Below are 21,218 nucleotides of genomic sequence, written 5' to 3'. Positions count from 1 at the left end.
AGAGGTGAGAGGAATTTGGTAATTCCCTCCCCTTCCTGCATTTAGTTCGTCAAAGGCCCTTCTGGACAGAAGGGTAGCTTGAGATCCAGTGTCCACCAGTGCCAAAATTGTACCCTGCCCCTGTACTTGTACCAGGGCATAATATCTTCCCTCCTTCTCCTCAAGGGGGCACAGATAATGTACATTTTTGGACAACTGGTGGGCTAATTTTCTGGTTTTGGACATCGCTAGCGAAGAGATTTGGGCAGAGTTCTGTGGAGAGCCTTGGGAATCTGAAAGAAAAATTTGGCAACTGGAGATCAGAGCCATTGTGGGTTCCCCTGGCTCCGGTTCCGGGCCGCCCCCCCCTTTTTGGAGGCAGTCACCAGGATGGGTTTGAACCAGGGGATTTTCTTGCTGTTGGTTCTGGGATGAGGTGGTGGGCGGCGGTAGCTCAGTCTCCACATCTCCCCAGTCTGGATTTGCATCCCTAGGGACCCATTTTTCTTTGGGAGGAGTTCCCCCCTCTCTGAAGGAGAAGATCCTTTTCCCAGGATCCTCTGAGGACCCCTCTCCCTCAAATTGGAAGATCTGTACCTCCTCCTCAAACTGAGTCTGTTTGGGTCTTTTGTTTCTCCTACCCCCCTCTGCTCCTTAGGAGGCAGACTTTCAGGGGCAAGAGATTTTGTTTCCGGTTCCTGGGTTTCCAGGGGCTGTTTACAAGTGAGGAAGGAAGCTTCCTCCAAGGCTTTACACCCCCCTTCCCTTTGTGCCTCCTCCCTGGGAACCGGTGAGTTATCGGGGTGTTGCCCCCGTCATTGTTCTGGGGCACCAGGTCCAGAATTGGGTGCATTCTGATCTGAGGGTTCTGCTGAGCCCTCAGTATGTGACCCAGATCCCGCGCCATGTTTTGAACCTGGCGCTCTAACTGGGAAACCCGGGAAGGGTAGCTGTCCCTCCTCTGGTAATACCCCGGGTTGGGAAGATTTGGGTACCCCTCCACCCTTGGCCTCCCCTCTCCCGGATTAGGTTGTCTGGGCTCAGGGAATTGGGGAAAGAAGGATGGATGATTTCGGGGTTGGAAATTGGGTGGATACCTGGGGAAAAAGTTCTGCCCAGGATTTGGAGAATGTCTGCCCTCCTGTGGGAAGTTAGGAGGGAAGTTCCCTGGGTTAGGTGCTTGGCTGGATCCCCCCCCTTGGGCTGGAGGAGTCCACACATAACCCAGGATGGGTCGATTTCCCTTGTAACGGGGACTTACATAATCAGAAGAGCGAGGGACCCCATTTGTGGGGCTGCCTCCCTGGCTCCCTGGCTCCCTGTCTGTGACTGGCCCGAGGACCTTCTGGGCCTAGCATTATTAGGTGCAGGTAGGTTTTTAGGCCCCCCCCCCCATCTCCAAATCCAAAACGGGGGTGACCTTTACCTCTGCCACCTTGGCAGCAGCAGGGGTGCTGTTGGCTTTGGGGTTTTTCTGGGCATTACTTTTGCTATCTACCGGTTTCTACACCTCATAGATCCGGGTAGCCTGTTCAATGACCCAGTCTAAAGATCTTTTCTCGTGAAAATCCCTCACGAGCTGGGTCATTATGTATTTGGGCAAGGCATGAAAAAATGTATTGATGAATTCTCTACTGTCTGTGCGCACCCTTCTGGTGGTCTGCGCAAAAGCACGCTTTAACTCCTGCACAAATTCTTGTGGGGCCTGATCCTCCCCACATTGCAAATTGTAGGCTGCCTTGCGAGCCTCTTGAGGATTTCTATGAATGGAAAAATGTTTCAAGATGGCCGCCTTATAGGTGGACCATCTTAAATGATTTTGGTCCTCCAGCCCCGCAAAGAAACTGGAGTATTCCGGGGAGAAGGTCCACTTTACATATTGAATACAGCTTTGGCTGTCCTTCAAATGGAAAGTCTCCATCATTTGCTCAAACAACTCTAAGTGCTCCCAAACAGAATACTTAGCGTTCCTATGGTAAGGCGTGATGACGCTCCTGATCGCCTTAATCTGCTTTAAGGGGTCCTTAAGCAAGGCCCTTTTTGCCTTTTTGGTTCGTGTAACCCTTGTCCATTCATCCTCTGACTCAGAGGCACTGCTCCCAGAGGTTCCTGTCTGTTCTTCCAGGTTTTCCCGGATTCTGCGAGCCTGGGAATGGCTGGCAGAATGTGGGGACCTGGTCTCCTGTTTCCTGTGGTGCTCAGAGGAGTCCTCGGATCCCTCCTTGCTGCCAGGATTTGCTGGGTACCCCCCCCCACTGACCTAACTGGGCAGAGGTTTTCAGGATGCCCTTAAGGGGCCTACTCTCCTGGGGTTCCCCACTGTACTGTACTTGGGTGCCCATACCTGGATGCCCACCCCTCCATTCCTGGGTGGTACTGGCCTATGAGCCCCATGCTTCTGGCTGGATAGTAATCTGCCATCCCTGTGGCCCTGTGCTCATGTGCGCCAGGGGACATGGGGGTGGCAGAGTCCAGGGACTGAGAGGTATGAGGGCCTCTGGTACTAGGGCTCCTGAGGTTATGCTCCGGAGTTTCCCTTTCCCAGCGAACCTCATCTCTATCCGCCCCTGCTCCCTGTTGCAATGCAAGAGCCTGCATTTGTGCCTTCAGTTCCTCAGTTAAGGCCTTACTAGACTCTATCAGTCTCTCCTGCATCGCTACCTGTTGTTGGAGCCTATCATTGTGTTGACAGAGGGCCTCATTTTCCCTCTGTGCTTCCTGGTTGGTCCTGGAGAACTGGGCCAGTCTTTGCTGCAGGAGGTTTACCTCCTGAGTCCCATGCCTACTGGCCTGCTCCTTTCTTGCCAGAGCATCTTCCACCCTTCTGGTGTGCTCTACCAAGTTCTGGTTTTCTTTTTGGAGGTCACCCAGCCCCTGGAGGGCCAGGTGATTTTCTTCAATTTCCTTTTTTAAGTGGCAGACTTCCTGGCCTAAAGTGTCTCTTTCCTGACTGAGAGCCTGCATCTGTGCTGCCAGGTCGTCCCTCTGTCGTTGAAAGGCACCAGCTTTTTGGCGCTCCTCATCAAACTCTGCCTGGGTATCCAGGTCTTTCAGAATCAGTTTATTGCTCTCCTCTTTCTCTCTATCTAGCTGGCTTTGCAGGGTGACTACCTGCTCCGCGCATGCCCTGTTGAAATTGATCTGTTGCTCCAACTTTTTCTGGTTCTGCAGTAAGGAGTCCAAACTGTCTTGGTGCTCCTTCTGCAGGGCCAGAAATCTGGTATCCTGGTCTGTCTTTTCCTGTTGTAGGATGCCCATATCCTCTTTTATTTTAATGATATATTGCCTACTATCATTTTCTGACTCCTGGCTCCTCTGCAGCCTCTGCTCAGAAGAGGCCAGATCAGATCGGGCCTTCTCTACTGCCATCTGTTGCCTATTTGCCAGATCTTGGCTTTCAGTGCATTTATCCTGCATGTCTCCCATATATAGGTACAGGTATGCTGCTATCCTGGCAATTTTATTGTGTTCATCTTTGGCTTTAGGAGCCATATATAGTTCACTCAGGGCCACATGTAATGGACCCTGATCTCTCCATAGGTCTGACCCTGTTTCAGTGACCTGTCGCGTGATGGCCTGCAACCAGGCATCCTGGCCCTGTTCAGTCCATTCACCTCTCACAAATAGTTTATGTAAGAGGTGCTCTCTGGCTATTTTCATGTCTACTAAGGTCGTCATTCTAGAGATTGGTCTCTGTCCTGACTTACAAAAGTTTGTATTTTATTTTTGCAAAACAGACCTTTTCCTAAGAGCGTTCCTTTGAGGAGTGCTTTACAGCGTAACACAGCGTGGTGATCCGACCGGATATGTGTATCTGGTCAGCTGGCACGCTGTATTAATCTGCACAAATGGTAGATCTAACCCAAACGTCCGGCACGAGCCCCCAATTTGTAAGAGGATTCAATTCAACACTACAGCTAAGTCAACGCCTAGTCTATAATACTGAATGAAAACCCTTATTGATATATCTTTATGTCCAGTTCATGCGTTCTGGATGACTACCCCTATATAACACCCCTCTCTTGGAATCCTCCTGACCCCACTGAGCCAAGAAGTAGTTCTGTTTTGCAAGTTAAAAGGTTTAATTGATAATTTAAACAATATATATATATATATATCACGCTTTATAATAAATTAATAATTGAATATCACACTTAATCTGATATGATAAAGATTAACAACGGAGAATCTGGCACTAGCACACTTCTTTATAATCACTAAGGAGTTGACATGAAATGGATAAGATAGCAACAATACTTTTATGGTTTCCAATGGATGCAATGTGGAATGAAATGCAGTACAGAAAATAACTTGATAGGATTTCAGCAAAAGACAATGTAATCACTTTCTTGGACAATTCACCCCCCCTTTTATGCAATGCAAGGAAAGGGAAGGAAGGCACACAATTCTCAAAAATGCAATTCAAATGTAATTCAGTTCACCCAGCAACTTAGACTACAGAAGTTGAAAACACAGGCAAAATGCTTTGATATGTGCTGGCAATGGAGTGAAAATATGTTAAAATGCTTTTAATTCCCTCTAGAGGTTCAGGGTGAGTGGTATCTAGTTAATATTAGTCCAGGCTCACACTAGCAATGATTCAGGGATAATTAGCAGGTTAAACGAATTTCTGGCAAATGGAAACAAGAAGCTTCTGTTTTCACACGTGGAGAAATTTGCAAATCGCGGCAAAATTCGCGAGTGCGTTTTTCACGATTACTGCAAAACTATAGGGGGTAGGAATGCGGTACTAGGTTCGTAGGAAAGCCACGATTCTAAGCTTTCTGAGGAAAGTTACTGCAAGTCTCTAGCACAAATGGTCACGGAGATATGAGCAATTAAATAAAGGTCGTTTTTCAGATTTGAAATTTTAAAGTTCAAAAAGACAAGTGCAGCTTGCAACTAGAAAATGACAAGTGACAGCTTTACAAATGACAGGTGACAGTTAGGAGACAGTTCTACTAAGATTAAAATAGGATTGAATTATATTATTTTAACTAAGAGATTGGTTCTGCACAGTTTTCTAGGTACTCACACTATATTCTTGAGTGAAATGGGCCTCGCCACGGATCTGGTCAGGTTTTAGACTGGACTCTGGTCTCTGCACTTCACAGTGATCTGGGTCAGCTCTCTCTGGTTCTGCTAACAGCGGTCTGGGTCTGCTCTCTCTCTGGATTCTGGAGATTTGATAGATTTGAAGTCACTATGTCTGCTCTCTGAAGGTTGATGGAGGTAAAGTATGGATTTTCCCGGCAGAGCGTCCCGCAGCAAATGGATTTGAAGGTCCCGATCTGTCCTGTCTCTCTGCTTTTATGTGTTTTTAAAATGGGTGTGTGTGAGCAGCATCACTAGCCAGCCCCTCTCCACTTATCATTGGCCAAGCTTTCATTTCTCCCCTGATTGGGGGAGCTAAGTTGTGTCAGAGTGATGTCATTTTACAGCCTGCAGAAAGTCCACTCCTCCTGTCAACTTGCACACAAATCTAGATTTGAACCAAATACATATTTCATAGCTACACAGTGGTTTGAAATTACATGCACCCATCACATATCACAGGAGGTATCCCCTGTTCCAACTCTGCTCTTCCTGGGGGCTTGCATTCAGAAATGGCAATATTTTGCACTTTTTAACTGGTTTGCAATATCGGACATTAACCCAAATTTACACACATGTGCGCAAGGAGTATGGACATTAGTTGATGAAGTGTCAGATTTTTCACATGCACACATTTTGAGTAATATCCTCTTTTCCGCTAAAACCCCCCTGAACATGCCACCGGTTCTAAAAACCTCTTAAAATGTGGGCAGAAAAATCACAAGAATTATGGTATCATTTATAAAATTTTCACATGTCCGCTCTATGAGTTATTCATCTTTTTAGAGTTATGTTCTGGCCCCAAAGGGGTGTGGTTTCCCCCCAGCACAAGGTTGAATTTCTGGTTTTTCCAGTTCTGCCAAGCCAGCTTGCTCTCACAGGCAGTGCTCCTCCCCTTTGCTTCAGGAGGAAGCTACTTTTACAACATCTGCAATAAACCATCTGCCTGGGTCAGGACAGGGCTTTGTTCAGAGCTCCTGTATTCTGTGGGGGCTCCCCTTAATTCAATTATCAGAGAGATGGCATATCCTTAGTGTGGCCAGCAAAAGGCAGATAGGCCTGGGAACACAGCTGTGACTCAAGTTTCACTCCTGATGGGGGGTAGTTGCCAGGCAAAATTGGAATCTCTTTAAGCCAGTTTTTAGCTACATGTCATTTCTGTTCCCCAGTTTAAGTCAAGACATTTTTTTACATATGCAGCTAGGATGCTGATTCTAAGTTTAAAACTATGACATTTAAACAATTGCAACCTATGTGACACTCAAAGTAGGTCACTCATTTCTTTTAAACATTTAGATTTGTAGTGTCTTTAGTCCAAATTTACTTAAACTGCTGAAATCCACAGCTCAGCCAGTCTTGTTATAAACCTTCAAGTCACTTCAGAATATAACTTTACATTGGATCCACCTCTCAGTAAGTCTTTCTTTGGCTTGCTTTGGGTTCATTTATTCAGTTTTCTACAAAATCTGGTGGTTTTAAAACGCCGGCTTTTGGATAGTGGTGAGTACTGGTACTGCACCCCTTTTTGGGATTTAAGAAAATGAATTCCCAACAGTTATGGGTTTGCTTTTGGCAATCAGCATTGCCATTCCCAATGGTTTCAGACTACTGTGTGGGTAGTCCAATGGTGGTTTTAGGCAGTGTCCTTCTGTGCCCATAACATCGGCAAAAATGAGTGGCAGCCTATTCTTCATGCATTTCCCTGTGCATTTTCTGGGAAGCTCTGGCCATCATGATGTTTTCCATGTCAATACTGCACAGTTTTGAGGTAGGGCTCGGATGCATGGGTAAATACATCCCACAGTACTCCCTGTTACCTCTGACAGCTTTTTTCTGATTTTCTGTTGGGCCCGTTTCCTCAAACAGCGTTCACTTCTTCTTTTGTCTTGTCTCCACAGACAGTGTACAATTCTTCTTTTGGCGGGGGTGTTGCCAACGTGCACCCGCGCGTATTTTTCACGCTCATTTCCCAGGCAGACGGTGAGTCGCACACTTATTTACCAATTGTGCTTGCCCCTATGTTGCGTACCCCTTCAGAGGTCATTGTAGGCTGCGTGTAACAAGTGTACGTTCATTTTTGTGTTTCTGGGTGCCACAGCGTAGTGCAGGTTCATTTTTTCACGCACGTGCTCTACGAGGTGTTGCATGCACGTTATTTTCTGTTTTTGGGGTGCCTGTGCGTTGCGTGACCTGTCATCTTTCCCCAGGGGTCACATAAGCACTAGGGTACGAATTCCATCTAGTACCCTACCCCTTTGATCCCCCAATTGCCCAGGACAATAGTTTACTGCAACTCCCATACGCACAACAACATCAGTGCCATGGTTGGGAGGCGACCAAGCGGTAAGGGTGGCAAAGGTGGCCGAGCCTCAAGAGGTGGCCGTGGTGGGCGGTAGGGGACGTGGCCGGGATTTGCAGGGTACCCCTAGCCCCCCATGTGTGGAGGACCAGTCAGGGACACCCATGCCCCCCCCATAGTTGAGGGAAACGTGGCTGACACCATCTCTGCTCAGCCCTTGTTGGACCGGCCCATTGTGGCACCTGACCTGGCAGAGGGTGACTCCCAGGCCGACTTCCACGTCGCCAAGTCTAGGCCACGTGTGGCGGTGCAAGTTGGTGTCACCAGGCCATGTGGATCAGGGGCAGCTATGTCATCTGCTGCCCCGAGTAGGCAGGGTGGGGAGGCTGCAGGGGCAGCTGCAGCTCCATCCACCCCAGCTCCTACTCTCCCAGCCAGGGCAGTGTTGGTCCCAGTCCATCTTGCTAACGTTCCCCCTGACTACGTAACACTTCAGCCAATGCCTGCACCAAGTCCCATGCTCAGTGTGCATTCCCACACTCCAACTACCCAGTCCACCGGTGCTCCTGCCCCTAGTGGCCAGAGCGGCATAGGCCACTCAGGATCCCCACCACCTTCCAAACAAAAAGAGGAAGAGTGCTCGTCCACTACAGGCTGATACCCCAGACACGGCTACGCAGTCCGGCACGCAAAGGAAGCCTAGCTTTTTGTGTATGTTTCCATACCAAATAGTGAGAGCATTCCATTTCAGCAACTTGTACAAAATGCAAACCATGGCAGATTATGTAGTATTTGCAATTCAGACAATCGCTCCACCTTACTGATACAATCACATAGTGCCTACATAATACTTATGCTTCTACGTTATAATGCAGATGGCACCAAAAACAACTGCAAACTGACTGGATTCACACGGTCAAGTGTCACTTGGTAAGAAAAGCTTTACAACAGTAGGAATAATCTACCGTGCAGGAGATACAACCAATGCAGGTCACTACACTGCATACATTAAAAAGAATTCTGGATGGTTTGAATGTAATGATAGCACCATTACTCTAAAGCAGAGGTTGCCAGCTAACCTAACAAATGCGTATTTAATGTTCTTGAAGCCAAAATGTACGAAATAATGTCTACTTTAAAGATTGTCAACAAAGTATGTGAAAGACTACAAACAGTTAGAACACGCCCACAGGTATCCAACTACCCAACAGGATGGAAGAATGACACAAATAAATGATTATCACAGATCGTTGGAAAGAAAATGCACAGGTAGAATACGCCTATAGGTATCCAACTTAAAAATCGGCAGGAAGGCAACAAAGAAAACAATTAATGGGAAAGATGAAGGAAACAGGATATAACAACGACACAAATGAATGAGTATCACAAATCTGTAGGAACAAATGCACAGTTAGAATATGCCTACAGGTATCCAACTGTTGGTAAAAATGGGCAGGAAGGCAACAAACATAACATTGATCAGAAAGATGAAGAAAACACTGAAATGAAAAAAATGAAGTAGTTAGTACCATAGGAAATGAAGGTTTTTTTTTTTTAATCCGACGAGGATTTGTTTTCCCCAGTCCCAAGGATTAGAAAAGCAAACGCAGAAACTGGGCGCAATGCACAGTACACTGGTTTGTAAACTAAATATGAGAGTAAAAAAAAAGTTAACTGTCTATTATGCAATGTATTACATTTTTAAAAAATGCAAACACTAACACACCTTTTTGTTTCATCACAGAAATGGAAAAAGTGATACTTCCGCCAAGTACGATAGCCAATAAAAAAAAAGTATGTGGATTCTGAACAAAGTAAGGAGTAAGTATATTGGCAGGCATTTTCTACACATGGGAATCTACACGTCTAATCTATGGTACTAATATGCTGCAGTGCCTGTAGGCTGCCCTTCCATCTTCGGTGAGTAACCTACCACCTACTCCTTACAATAAAAAGGTACAAGGAGTATAGTTCCCATCCACAACCATCGCTGCATATGGAAACCATGGTCTTTGTAAATTAGCTGCTTCCAAATTTACTTTTCGGACGATCGTCTGCAGCCATGAAGTGAAAACACTAGGGAATCAACACAACTAGCACATTCCAACGCACCCATATTGACTTGTAACTCCAGTGCTTACCACTTCAGTCTTGCGTGCATGGGCTTTAGCCATGCACCCAAGAGTGCAGGGTCTCCCCACAACCACCTCAGTGATGTGTGGTAGTGGGGTTATTCTATAGGTGTGTTATCCTTCAGTACCTCTGCCCAGAGGCTTCCCTCCTAGCTGTATGTCTGTACATCTTACATGGGATGGGTGTGCAGTGTCTTCCAAGTCTAGTACTTACCACTTTATTCTTGGTTGCATGGCCTTCGGCAATGCACCCAAGACTGCACGCACTCCCCACAACTTGCCAATCAAAAGGCAACACTACGGGTGTATGCATGGGTGGCACATGCGACGGTGGTTGTGGCCAGGGCCTACAGTCTTGGAAGTAAGGCCTTCGGCTGACAGCCATCCATCCAAGACTCTAGGCCCTGGCCACAACCCCCGTAGCATGTGCCACCCATGGCGACGTACTAATGAATATAATAATAGCCATTGGAAAAAATAATGCATTCACAGCATGTTGTCAATTTCAATGTTGCCTACCAATGCGCGTGTGCATTTCCTGCCCACTACACATTTCCTGCCCACTACATGGACTGAAGTGCTATCGTTATTACACCCCACATTTACTGTGCGTAAAAGGTGTCCATAGAAATTACATCATGACGACCGAAGAACAAATGCATTGATCACCCATGTCTTACTGTCTGAACCTTTCCCAATGCTCTGTGACACAGCAAAATAGTTCCATGAAAAAAGCATGTGTACGCTGGTTGTTGCTCCACTTTACGTGGATCCAAGATGTCGGGCGCATCCAAACCATCTGACGCAGAATACATGATATGATATGATATGATAAGGCATTTGTAACGCGCCTATACACAAGTGTTTCAAGGCGCGACGAGGCAGGGGGGGGGGGGAACAAGGGGGAAGACAGACAACGATCCTACTAGGCCAGGTGTCATTCAGATCGCGCAAGTGCAGGGGTAGGGGGAAGGGAGAGGTGCATGGGGAAGGGGGGGGGGGAAGTGCAGTACAAGGTAAGTAGGATAAATAAATAAAAGGGCCAGCTGGTGGCAAGTGCAGAACAAGTGCTGGGAAGGGGGGCTGTAGGGATACAGAGACAGTCCCGCAGTGCAGGGGTTGCCAGGGAGGCAGTGCAAGTGGAGAGTGGCTGGGCCCAGGACCGAGGTCGGTGAGAGTGGCCCAGTTGCAGATTCAGTGCAGTTTCAGCGAAGAATTAGCAGGGGAGAGAGAGAGAGAGAAAGCAGAAGCAAAGAGGAAGGTTTTGAGGTGCTTCCTGAACCAGAGATGGTTCTCCTCAAGTTTCAGGGGGGCAGGAAGGCTGTTCCAGAGGGAGGCCCCTGCCGTGGAGAGAGATTTACCCCCAGCTCGTTGCTTTGAGAAGCGGCTGACCCTGAGGGAGTTGGAGACGGATGAGCGAAGGGCTCGGGAAGGAAGATATTTAGGAAGAGGGAGTTGAAGGTATTTAGGCCCCAGGCCCCAGAAGGCCTTGTGGACAATGCAGAGGGTTTTGAACTTTATCCTCGCAGCCACTGGGAGCCAGTGTAGAGATTTCAGTCCTGGAGAGATACGGTCCCTGGGCTTGAGGCCAAGGACAAGTCTCGCAGTTCTGTTCTGGATGAGTTGCAGAGGGCGGAGTGTGGAGGCAGGCAGATTAAGATTGAGGCTGTTACAGTAGTCCAGCTTAGAGAGAACCAGGGCTCGGCAGACAGCGAGCTTCTGGGGGAAGGAGAGGAAAGGAAGAATACCTTTGAGGAGGTGCAGCTGGTAGTGTGACTTCCTAGAGACGTCAGATATATGAGGCGAGAAAGAGTGTGGAGTTGAAGATAACCCCGAGGTTTTTTGCCTTGCAGGTAGGAGCAGGAAGAGGGCCAAGAGAGGCCGGCCAGAGAGCTGCAGGGAAGGTGGAGTGGGTGTGCCGATGAGCAGAATCTCAGTCTTACTGGCATTAAGGCAGAGGTCATTGGCGGCACACCATTCCTGGATAGCAGACAGACAGTCAGAGATGAGGGCGGGAGAGGAAGAGGCCGAGGGTAGCCTGAAAATGAGCTGGGTATCGTCCGCATAGCACTGAAAGTTGGGGCAGAGAGCGGCGATGCAGTGGACAAGGAGTGCCAGATACTGGTTGAACAGCCAGGGAGAGAGATTAGATCCCTGGGGGACACCACAGGTGGAGAAAAAGATGTCAGAGAGGAAGGACCTGAGTTGGACCTGGGAGGGTCGATTGGAGAGGAAAGAGGTCAGCCACGCCAGAGCCTGACCAGTGATACCCAGGTTATCACGGAGACGGTTGAGCAAGATGGCATGGTTGACAGTGTCAAAGGCAGAAGAGAGATCATGTCGCAGCAGCCAATGGGCAGAGACGTCGCGTGTCCGCGGTCATGACGCCAGCCCCTTAGCCAATCGGTATCTTGTTTGTCGACCGAACAGGGAAGTGTGACCACGGAGCGAGCATAGATATCACTAATTATTTTGTACCTGCCGCAGATTTCGTCAAAATCCGTCCAGTGGTTTCACCTGTAGCCGTGCGCAATGTTTTCCCCCCATTCAGTCTATGGGGAAAAAAATACTTTTTTTTTTTTAACTTTGCCCCACCCTGGCCCAAACATCTCCAAACTTTGCAAAGTGGCCCATATACTTTTTTTGCAAAATTTGGTGAGGATTCGTCCAGGGGGAGCGGAGTTATAAGCCGTCCAAAAAGTGCTCTTCCTATGGAAACAGCAACTTAACCATAACTACACGACCACTACTATATATATTACATGGCCCATTATTAGTTATGGTTAAGTTGCTCAACTCATAGAAAGAGCACTTTTTGGGCAGCTTATAACTTCGACCGCCCCCTCCCCCCAGATGAATCCTCACCAAACATTCACAGTATATTGCCCACTCAGAATGATTCAATGCAGTTTGGTGTGGTTTCGTCAAGGGGGCGAGGGGGAGATTTAGGGGGTCCCAAAGTTTGTGGAAATCCTCAGACGCAATATAAAAAATTACAAACAAAAAAAAAAACTTTGCTCACGCCTACAGCCCAAACTGCTGGATTGATTTTTACAATATTTGCGCCAGGAGAAGCGGCTTGGACCCGGAAGCATGCTTTTGTAAATTTGGTGTAAATCCGTCCAGTAGTTTTTAAAAAAATGGCCAAAAAGTATGGCAAAAGAATTTAGTGACACCTGGGTCCCGCCAGCTGACTCACATCCCTATTCAGTCCGCGGATAACCCCCCCTTGACCAATCAGGGTCTGGCGTGATGTCTGCGGATAATGGACACGCTCGCTGATTGGATGCTGAAAAGGGTGAGGTGCAGCATTTTTTTTTTTTAAGCAGTTGCCTTGTCGGATCCATAGATAGCCGCTGGTGTCCACGGATATCGCAATGGGGAAAAAGGCTGTAATAAAGATTATATGGAGCAGTTTTTCTGGGTGAAAAAGATGGGTGTGGGTGCCGCCCAGCCCGCGGACACCGTGGTAGTCCGTGGATAGTGCTGAGAATGAACAATTTGGAAAACCATTATGAGGTTATTTGATAGGTGAAAGAGGGCATGGAAAGGGGAGGGGAGTGGAATGAAAATAATATGGAGCTGGATAGTAGCTTTACCCATTTAATATATGTCGGGCCCATACCAAAACTTTTCAGCACCGCTAGTAGCCAGGGCCACCTAACCGAATCAAAAGCTTTAACTGCATCTAGCGAGGTATACTGCCATGAGCTGGGCACAGTCTTGTGTAGGATCAATGACGTGGTGCAACCGTTTTATATGGCATGTGATATTCCTGTTCGGGACATAACCTGACTGGTCTGAGAGTAGGAGTTTGTGAATTACTGGCTTCAACCTGTTGGCCATCTGGGCCGTCGGTATCTTCCCGTCTTGGTTAAGCAGCGAGAGGGTACTATGAGAGCCATGTTACGTTTCAGTAATGGGAATATGATTGACTCTCTTAATGACAGCAGCAAAATGCCTTTATCTAGAGATTCATTCAGCATTGCCAATAATTGGGGCATAACTTCTGCCATGAATTCTTTATAGAACTCGCTAGGTAGTCCATCAGCTCCTGGAGCTTTCCCCGACGGCAACCCTCTAATGGCATGTTCCAACTCCTCCTTAGTTATGGGGGCCTTGAGCATGTCTGCCTCCTCTGCATCCAGCTTGGGGAGATCTATCGGCTGTAAAGCCTCTTCTATCGCTGACTCCCGAGTGGCTGATGTCTCCTCATATAACAGTTTATAAAGCAGACAAACATTTATTTATGTCTTGTTACTTCTCACAAACCTCTCCATCCCTTGCCTTTATTGCTCGAATCATGCGCTGCTCTGTCTTGCTTTTGTACAGCCAGGCTAGTAGGCGCCCATGTTCATCTCCTTCTGCATGTTGCCGTTCTAAATATTTCCTGTAGCTCAGTTTGCCCAATCTATCCCAGTGTCCTTAACACTCCTGCTGCAGGGCAAATGAGCACTCTCGCTCGGGAGAGCACTCTGAACGCTTATGGATTCTAGTTTGATTTCCGCCTTACGCAAGTCATTCTCGATTGTGAACTGCATCCTGTTCGCCTTGGCAATTGCAGTCCCTCTGATCACTACCTTGAAGGCTTCCCATAACCTGCCTGCTGACTCTACACTTCCTGTATTGTAAGTAAAGTACTCTTGAACCCCTTCTTTTAACTGTTCCCAGAATGCTTCGTCTCTCAAGGACTCACTCCTCAATCTCCACGTCGGTATACGTGCTCTTGGGGGAAGTGGAGGGCGGGGTTCCCTCGCCACATAACCACCAGCGGGGCATGGTCTGATAACACTTGTGCTTTATATTCCGCCTCCCCAAATTCCACCAGGGTGTCCTCTCCTGTAAAAATATAGTCTAACTTAGTGTGCAGGTCCTAGGGAGCTGCATAATGCATGTATCCCCGGGCCTGCGGGTGCAGAGTACGCCATATGTCTGAGAGCTTGAATGCTTGCAACAGTGTGCGTAGGACTTTGGCCGAAGGGGCCGGGTGCATGAATGTATGGTCTGACCTGTCCAGTATAGGGTTAAGCATACAATGAAAGTCACCTCCCCATATCAATGTACCATCTCTGTGTGGGCTAATTAATGGATATAACGTGTGAAAGTAAGCCGCAGTCTCTTGTTTGATGTGTATGCGTTGATACAGAATTCCCTGTGTTCAACCCGCCCCCACAGCACAAACATTCAGCCCTCTTTATCTTTGAAGGCATCGACAGGGCCACCAACTCTTTTGTGAGGTGAGTCTACTGCAGCAGTGCTATATCAATTTTCTGCCTCCTTAGATAAGTCATGAGATGAACATGAGACCTACCACAAATATGTGACCCATCTGAACCACCAGCTACACCAGGCTCACCAGATGAACCAGGACACCAACTACCAGAATATAAGTGGAAAGATCTGAAAGTAAGATTTCCAGCTTTGAAACCCAGCAAGAGAGTGCTGGTCTGGTATTTGGACAAAGAGGGACAAAATAGGCTAAAAGGTTGATACCTATCACAGACATATTGTTGACCCTCTGCTACCCAGTCTGTCAATACAAAGACTCCATGAGATGAAGAGACCCAGAAATGACACATCATTACACAGAAGGCCCACATATTGTCTTGGTGAAATTCCTGGTGACACACTTGCTAAAGCAATGCCAGACAGCCGACAGTCGATAAATGCTCCTCAGAGTATGATGAAAATAAAGAAGTTGATCTGAACGCTGAATCCTATTCCAGAAACTCGTTTCACATACTGCAACATCGTCATTTCAATTTAAAATGGTGAAGAGCAAGAGTCCTTAGTGGAGGACAATGAAGGCACAGAACTGGAAACAGTCCATACTACACCAGAAGTTGGGTAGCCTGCCCAGCTGACTGATCACCAGATGGATCGAATGGAAGCCCCCACACTATGAATTGAACCCAAAAACTACTCAAACCAAGAAATGAATGTACTGCAAAACCTATGAAGCATGCAGGGTAACCAAAAGGTAGAAGGTTGCTATCCCTACCAGTAGAAGTAGCTGAAGTCACCACACCAGATATTTTTTGGGAGTTGCCCACTAGAACGTTAATAGAACCCCACACCATGACCAGGGTGCAACACATCAGAAGAATAGCTCAGTTATGCACCATCCTTCGAGGATAGTGTGTTCAAAAAGCCAAAAGGTTCAAGCTCCTGAAAAAGGGAAAGAAGAGGCATCTCCCTCGTTACAAGAGTGAATTAAGAGAAAATAAGATAGGGTAACAGTGAAAGAAATAAAGCAGGGTTACTTGGACAGAATGTACACATTATGTATCTGCCTTAAGAAGCTATGCATCTAGATAGTACTGGGGGAACAGTTTAATGATTGTGTAACAATTGGAATGTGTTCGGGATCACGTAATAAAGTTGTACCAGGTTTTGGCAGGACAACTAAAGAAACGGTTGAAAAGGGCATGAGGTTTTTAGATTTTACTAGTAGCTGCTGTAGTGTTGAAGCCCGGATCCTGTCACAGGACAGATCCTATAGCAATAGGCCTGTCTTTCTAGTTATTATCCCTCACCTTTCATTCAGTGTCAAATTGTGTGAGTGATAATTGTTGCTTTGTGGCAGCACATCCATAAACATTGCAATTTCTCTGGGACTGATTGCCCAGCGGCCACCGCATGCAACAGTCAACACTTCACTGCAGGGAGAGATCTCCTTTTCGACAGCCAAGCTGACGACAACCTCGGAAGGTGTCCAGGCTGGAAGAAGGAAAAGGAAAAGGTTGTAACAAGTGGAATGCTTCTGACGCCACCATGAATATCTACTACTGCCAGGCACCGGAAGCCTGTTTGAAACTAAAACGAAATTCACACCACCAGTGATTATTTGCATTCATAGATCAAAGCAGAACTACTGAAATGGTTACTTTCTAATTTTACATATACAATTCCATTGTGTTCTCATCAGGTGGGGGAAATGTGCATGTTCTATACATAAAATTACCAGTATAGTGCAAACCCACACAAAGATACACTCGGGTGAGTGAGGGGGTTGTCGATGAGGATCTTCGTAGCCTGTCTTCAGGTTACCATAGAGGCTGTGCCAGGCAAATTGGCAGTAGGGGAGGATGCAATACAAAAAAGGGGGTGCAGCCACGTGACAGGTAACTACAGCTTCATAGTTACCTTACCCTGTGCTATATATACTAAGCACCAGGTTTCAATTGCCAACACAAACTAGGTCACTCAACCAATGCCTGGCAAAAGATGTACATCTGTAATTATTGCTCCAGTTGCGCCTTGCCTAAAGGCTCTGTGCTATGCAGTTTTTCTTGGGTTTGGGAGACCCAAACTTACCTTCAACTAGTCACTTGTTGCCAGTGCTGTCTTCAGTAAGAGCATATATTAACTGGGTTGTGCAGAGTGTTACCAGTGGAGTGGATATGCATTGGACAGAGTACATTGCTGCCAGCAGGTTTAGTCATCTGAAGCACTAGGCAGAGGTGAAAGCTCCTCCTTCCAGTGTCGTCCTCTGCTACAGTTTTGAAACACCTCTGACATGTATGCTTCTTGCAGAAGACTCCACCCGTAAGCACCAACACCAGGTGACCTAAAATATAGAAATCATTTGTGTTAAAGTTTTAGAGAACAGGTATTCACTCTGTTTCAAAGCAACTGGAATAAGGCATTTTTGGAGACTAGAACAAAAGTGGCTTCTTTTCAACCTACCCAAAATGTCTAGGTTTCAGAAATGCAAAATCCTCATTGTTAACTCAATGTCCTGCAACTAATATTTAAAGACTCATATAAGAAAGTGTCACATTACCCAATTAGCAAGAGAATGCATATCTTTTTTTAAAGTATTTTAATTACGTTTTATGTTTTAATAAAGAAAAAAGGAAACAGTCAACACTCAGACTCTTCCCCCATACCACATTTGAGTTTCATTACATGCTGCATCTGACTGATGCCTTCAGGTGTTCAATGTTCAAGAGCTTCAGTCTTTGCAAGCAGAGCGGCTGTCGAAAGTCCTGGTATATTTAAAAAAATGTTGGATAGTGAATCCAGCGCACGCCACTATTTTCCCAGCAGTGACTTCCTTGCATGTGGCCCGCAGTCGCTACCTGATCCGGACCCTGGGGGCCGTTACAGGCAGGAGGAATCACATGGGAGTGGATACTCACCAGGGAGATATCATCGCTTCATTGAATAAGACACTGTATCCCTCATTCTCCCATGAGGAAAGCTCCCTGTTGCTCCAAACCCAGATGGCCTATTGCCATATGTCCATTTCCCCCTTTAGGCCAAACTTCCAAACTTGACCTGAAGAGTATAACTCAAACAAAACTCCCTTTCAATGATGGTGTCCTTAGGTAAAACTGATCTTCCATGTGAATTCATTAAGAAAGATCTTTTAAGAATCGTACGTCAGACAACATCAATGGACTGTTGTTCCCATAATCACCTAAATCCTCAATTAATGTCATAGGACTAAAAGTCCCATAACAACTCGAGTATTAAGACGAGGAAGAGGGAGGAACTGATACTGAAGAACAAACGTGGTGAACGGGATAGTCATTGGATGGAAACACCTGTATGCGGGATCTTTAAAAATCATCATCATCATGCTGGAGAAGGAGCTCAGAAGAAGACGTGATCTCTACGGGGAAGGCGGATGGGGCAAAGATCGACATATAGAAACTAGAGGTGCGAGTCAGCATGGTGAGCTAAAGAGGGTCACTGGCAGAGAAGAAGAAAACAAGCTAGGTGCGAGCGAGGCGGGCCGTGGGAACAGCAAGAGGGTCCCTGGCTGTCCGGCAGCCAAGAGCAGCAGCACCCTCCTTACTGGGAGCCAAAGAAGCCAGCGTTCAGGAGCATAGACACGACAGAGCCTGAAGAGATGCCGGAGCTGTGCAGAACGGAAATATGGCTGCAAAGGTACGCCACGCGAGGACGCCTGGAAATACTACAGACTACAGTGAGTCTGCAAAGGCAGAGCAGGGACCTCAGGGCGTTTCAGCGAACGCGCTGAACATTTTTGAACATTGTGAGACTGTGTTAAGCAAAGTAAAAAGAGCTGAAGATATCTGAACATAATAAGATTTTGGAAAACAAAGTAAAAAGAGAAGATCTTTGAACAGTGTGAGATTGCTGAAAAGCCAAGTAAAAGTGAGAATTGTTTATCAAGTAGATATACCCTTCTTGCCTCGGTATATGCTGCTTGAACATTACAGAGGAATTATAAGGAATTTGGAGAGTGCCAAGAGATGTCCAGGCAGTAGAGTACACCAGGCACTGAAACACTTGTGTACAAGCGCGATATAAACAAAAATATCAATATCAGGCATTCAAGAGTACAAGAGGAGTCCAGGCAGGGGAGAATATCAGGCAAATTGCAAACCCACAGGAGTGTGAAGCAGAAACAGTGTTTGTGTTATAAGAAGGAACAATTTGTTGCAAGTGAACTTAGAAGGCTGAATGGTATTCATCTAAACAAGATTGCTATAGTCCCAGGAAGGCAGAAAGAACTGTCAGTCCTAGAGACATTTTTGATATCTCTGAAGAATCCTGGGACACCCTCTGGAATCAAAGTCTTTCCAATTCTGGAGAACATTTATTTTTATTTAAGAACACATTTTTTACAATTACCAAGTTATAAACATTGCCCTTGTCACTTAGTTGTTTTGTTTTTAGTGCAAGGGTCAGGATAGAAGATTTTGGACACACGAACGGCTTTTTGATTTATGACATCCTGACAAAGACAGATCCTTCGTTTTGGTTTCTAGTTACAGAAACTCCTCTTTAGAATAGGATCAGAGAGGCATGTTCCCCAACCCTTAAAATTTGAATAAAAGGCAATAGCCAAAATAGGACAACCTTGTGACCGGCTTTCATTTCTGACATCTCACAGTAGGCTATTTTATGCTCTCCCAGGAGGGTTTTGTTGGCGGACAGCCCCTCCACGTGTGTAACCACAGCCCCCCTTTCTCCACACTCGCACAAATGTGTTGTATTTTTATTATCCCTGTCACACTTTGTAGAGAAGGAGAACCCACACAACCCACAGGGAAAACCGGTAGCCATGACATTCTCACAGGCTAACATGACTTTTAGATTTGTTTTGTTTCAAATTTAAACAGGAAATAAATGTATGCATTTATTCCTTGCTTTTTGTACAGTGACAAATGGTTTTGAAACAGCTTCTATGGAAATTTCTAGCATGTGTACCTTTCTAAACATGTGGCATTGATAGATTTTCATGGGCACAGAGTACACCAAATTCCAAAATACAAATATCTCACTTGTTGAATCAGAACTTTAAAAAATGGTGATGTAAACCTTTCTTGGCATGGCTGCAGTTCTGGTCACACCAATCCCAGTGTTCCAGCAAAAGTTGCTTTTTAGAGGTGTTTTGGGTAACTGAGGGGGCACCTCCACAGTTTTCTTTCACCCTTTTCCTCACAGCCAGCCAAGCTTAATGCAAAGCCTGACAGAGTGGCTCTGCTGTTGTACACCAAAGGTCCCCTAGAGTGACCCAGATAATGTATTGCCTCTATAGGGACTGTCTGTGCTTGGATGGATGCTCAGCCATTGCCTGACCCCCCCCCCCCCACACTTCATTTTAATATGCTTGGTGTGTGAACGAGTGGTCTGTTCAATTTCTGCCTCCCACGGGTGATAAAAGCAGACCCCTCCTCCCACTCCCCCTCCCCCACTCACCTGGTCTACTGCTGGAACACTTACTCTGCACTCCTCCAAAGCCTGCTGCCTGAGCTGAAGCTCTGTGTCAGCATCTTTTGATGCTCCGCCGAGTCAGATGGCGAAGCTCCCTCACTCTCTCAAGAAAAACAAAAAGTAACAGACTGACACTCGTTTGCCAGATCTAGAAGTTGGAGCCCCCTTCATTGTGGGGACACTGGGCCATCTTGTCTAGAGTTCCATCATCCCAGGACAAGTGACCTGGTTCCATCTCGCTCTCGCTCCTCTGGGAAGCTGCAGAGGTCGGTGTGGCACCTGCTACACCACTGAACTCGCCTCCCAGTCCCTCCTTCAGAGGCTGACTCTTCTCCAGTGTGATTTTGTAAACCAACCTCCTATAATCATTCTTCCCTGGGGTCTTTTCAAGCCAATCGCAGCCTCAGTAGCCAAATCCTGTGCCAGTGGACGATGGAAGAACCCTGCAAAGCTGACTAATGCAGATTGCAGCTTCTTTGACATTCTCCTCCTCTAGCTCGAACTTTCTACTTTGAAGATTCAAAATTGGCAATCATCCTGGCCAACGGTCCAGGATCCCCCTGCAAGCATGTGTCATGACAGGAAACCCTAGTGGTGGCCAAACAATGTGCATGCGCAGTGACCAACTCAGGAAACAGCAAAACTGCTTGCAGCAAAACCGCTTTTTGAATTTAGCATACTGCTCCACAGCACTGCTGGAACGTTATTTCCTCACTTGAATCTTCATCTCTGGGAGCCCTTTTCATCACAAAAAGTCTACTGTGGTCCAAATTCCAAGGGAACCTCAGTAACTGCTCCTTTTGGGCATTTTCACTAAAGAGCTTTTCTGCAAAAGCCTGCCCAAACACACACACACTTTTTTCTTGGCAACTCGCTTTGGCCTGGATACAAAAAATGTTTTGCTTACCTGCAATTGCATTTGCCCTTCCAGGAAAGGCTCTTTATTGAACTTGGAACTCTTTTTGAAAAAGGTTTCTAGTGTTGCATTTATTTGCTGAAGTTTACTTGCATAAAAGCAT

At 46.5% G+C, this 21,218-nt stretch overlaps 1 protein-coding gene across 7 annotated transcripts in view; it reads right to left on the bottom strand.

Moving 5' to 3' along the window:
- The window catches only part of TUT4 (terminal uridylyl transferase 4), a 2,154,442-nt gene that overhangs the window by 2,118,014 nt on the left and 15,210 nt on the right, over positions 1-21,218 (bottom strand). For all 7 annotated transcript variants that reach the window (XR_011291019.1, XM_069642184.1, XM_069642186.1 and 4 more), the window contains exon 2: positions 16,822-17,074. The gene's annotated coding sequence lies outside the window, so the exon portion shown is untranslated. The remainder of the gene's footprint in view (positions 1-16,821; positions 17,075-21,218) is intronic.

The sequence above is a fragment of the Ambystoma mexicanum genome, chromosome 1q, assembly GCF_040938575.1.
Source record: "Ambystoma mexicanum isolate Mex_15411 chromosome 1q, UKY_AmexF1_1, whole genome shotgun sequence".
NCBI classification, from domain to species: Eukaryota; Metazoa; Chordata; class Amphibia; order Caudata; family Ambystomatidae; genus Ambystoma; species Ambystoma mexicanum.
This window is presented reverse-complemented; position numbering and strand designations above follow the sequence as displayed.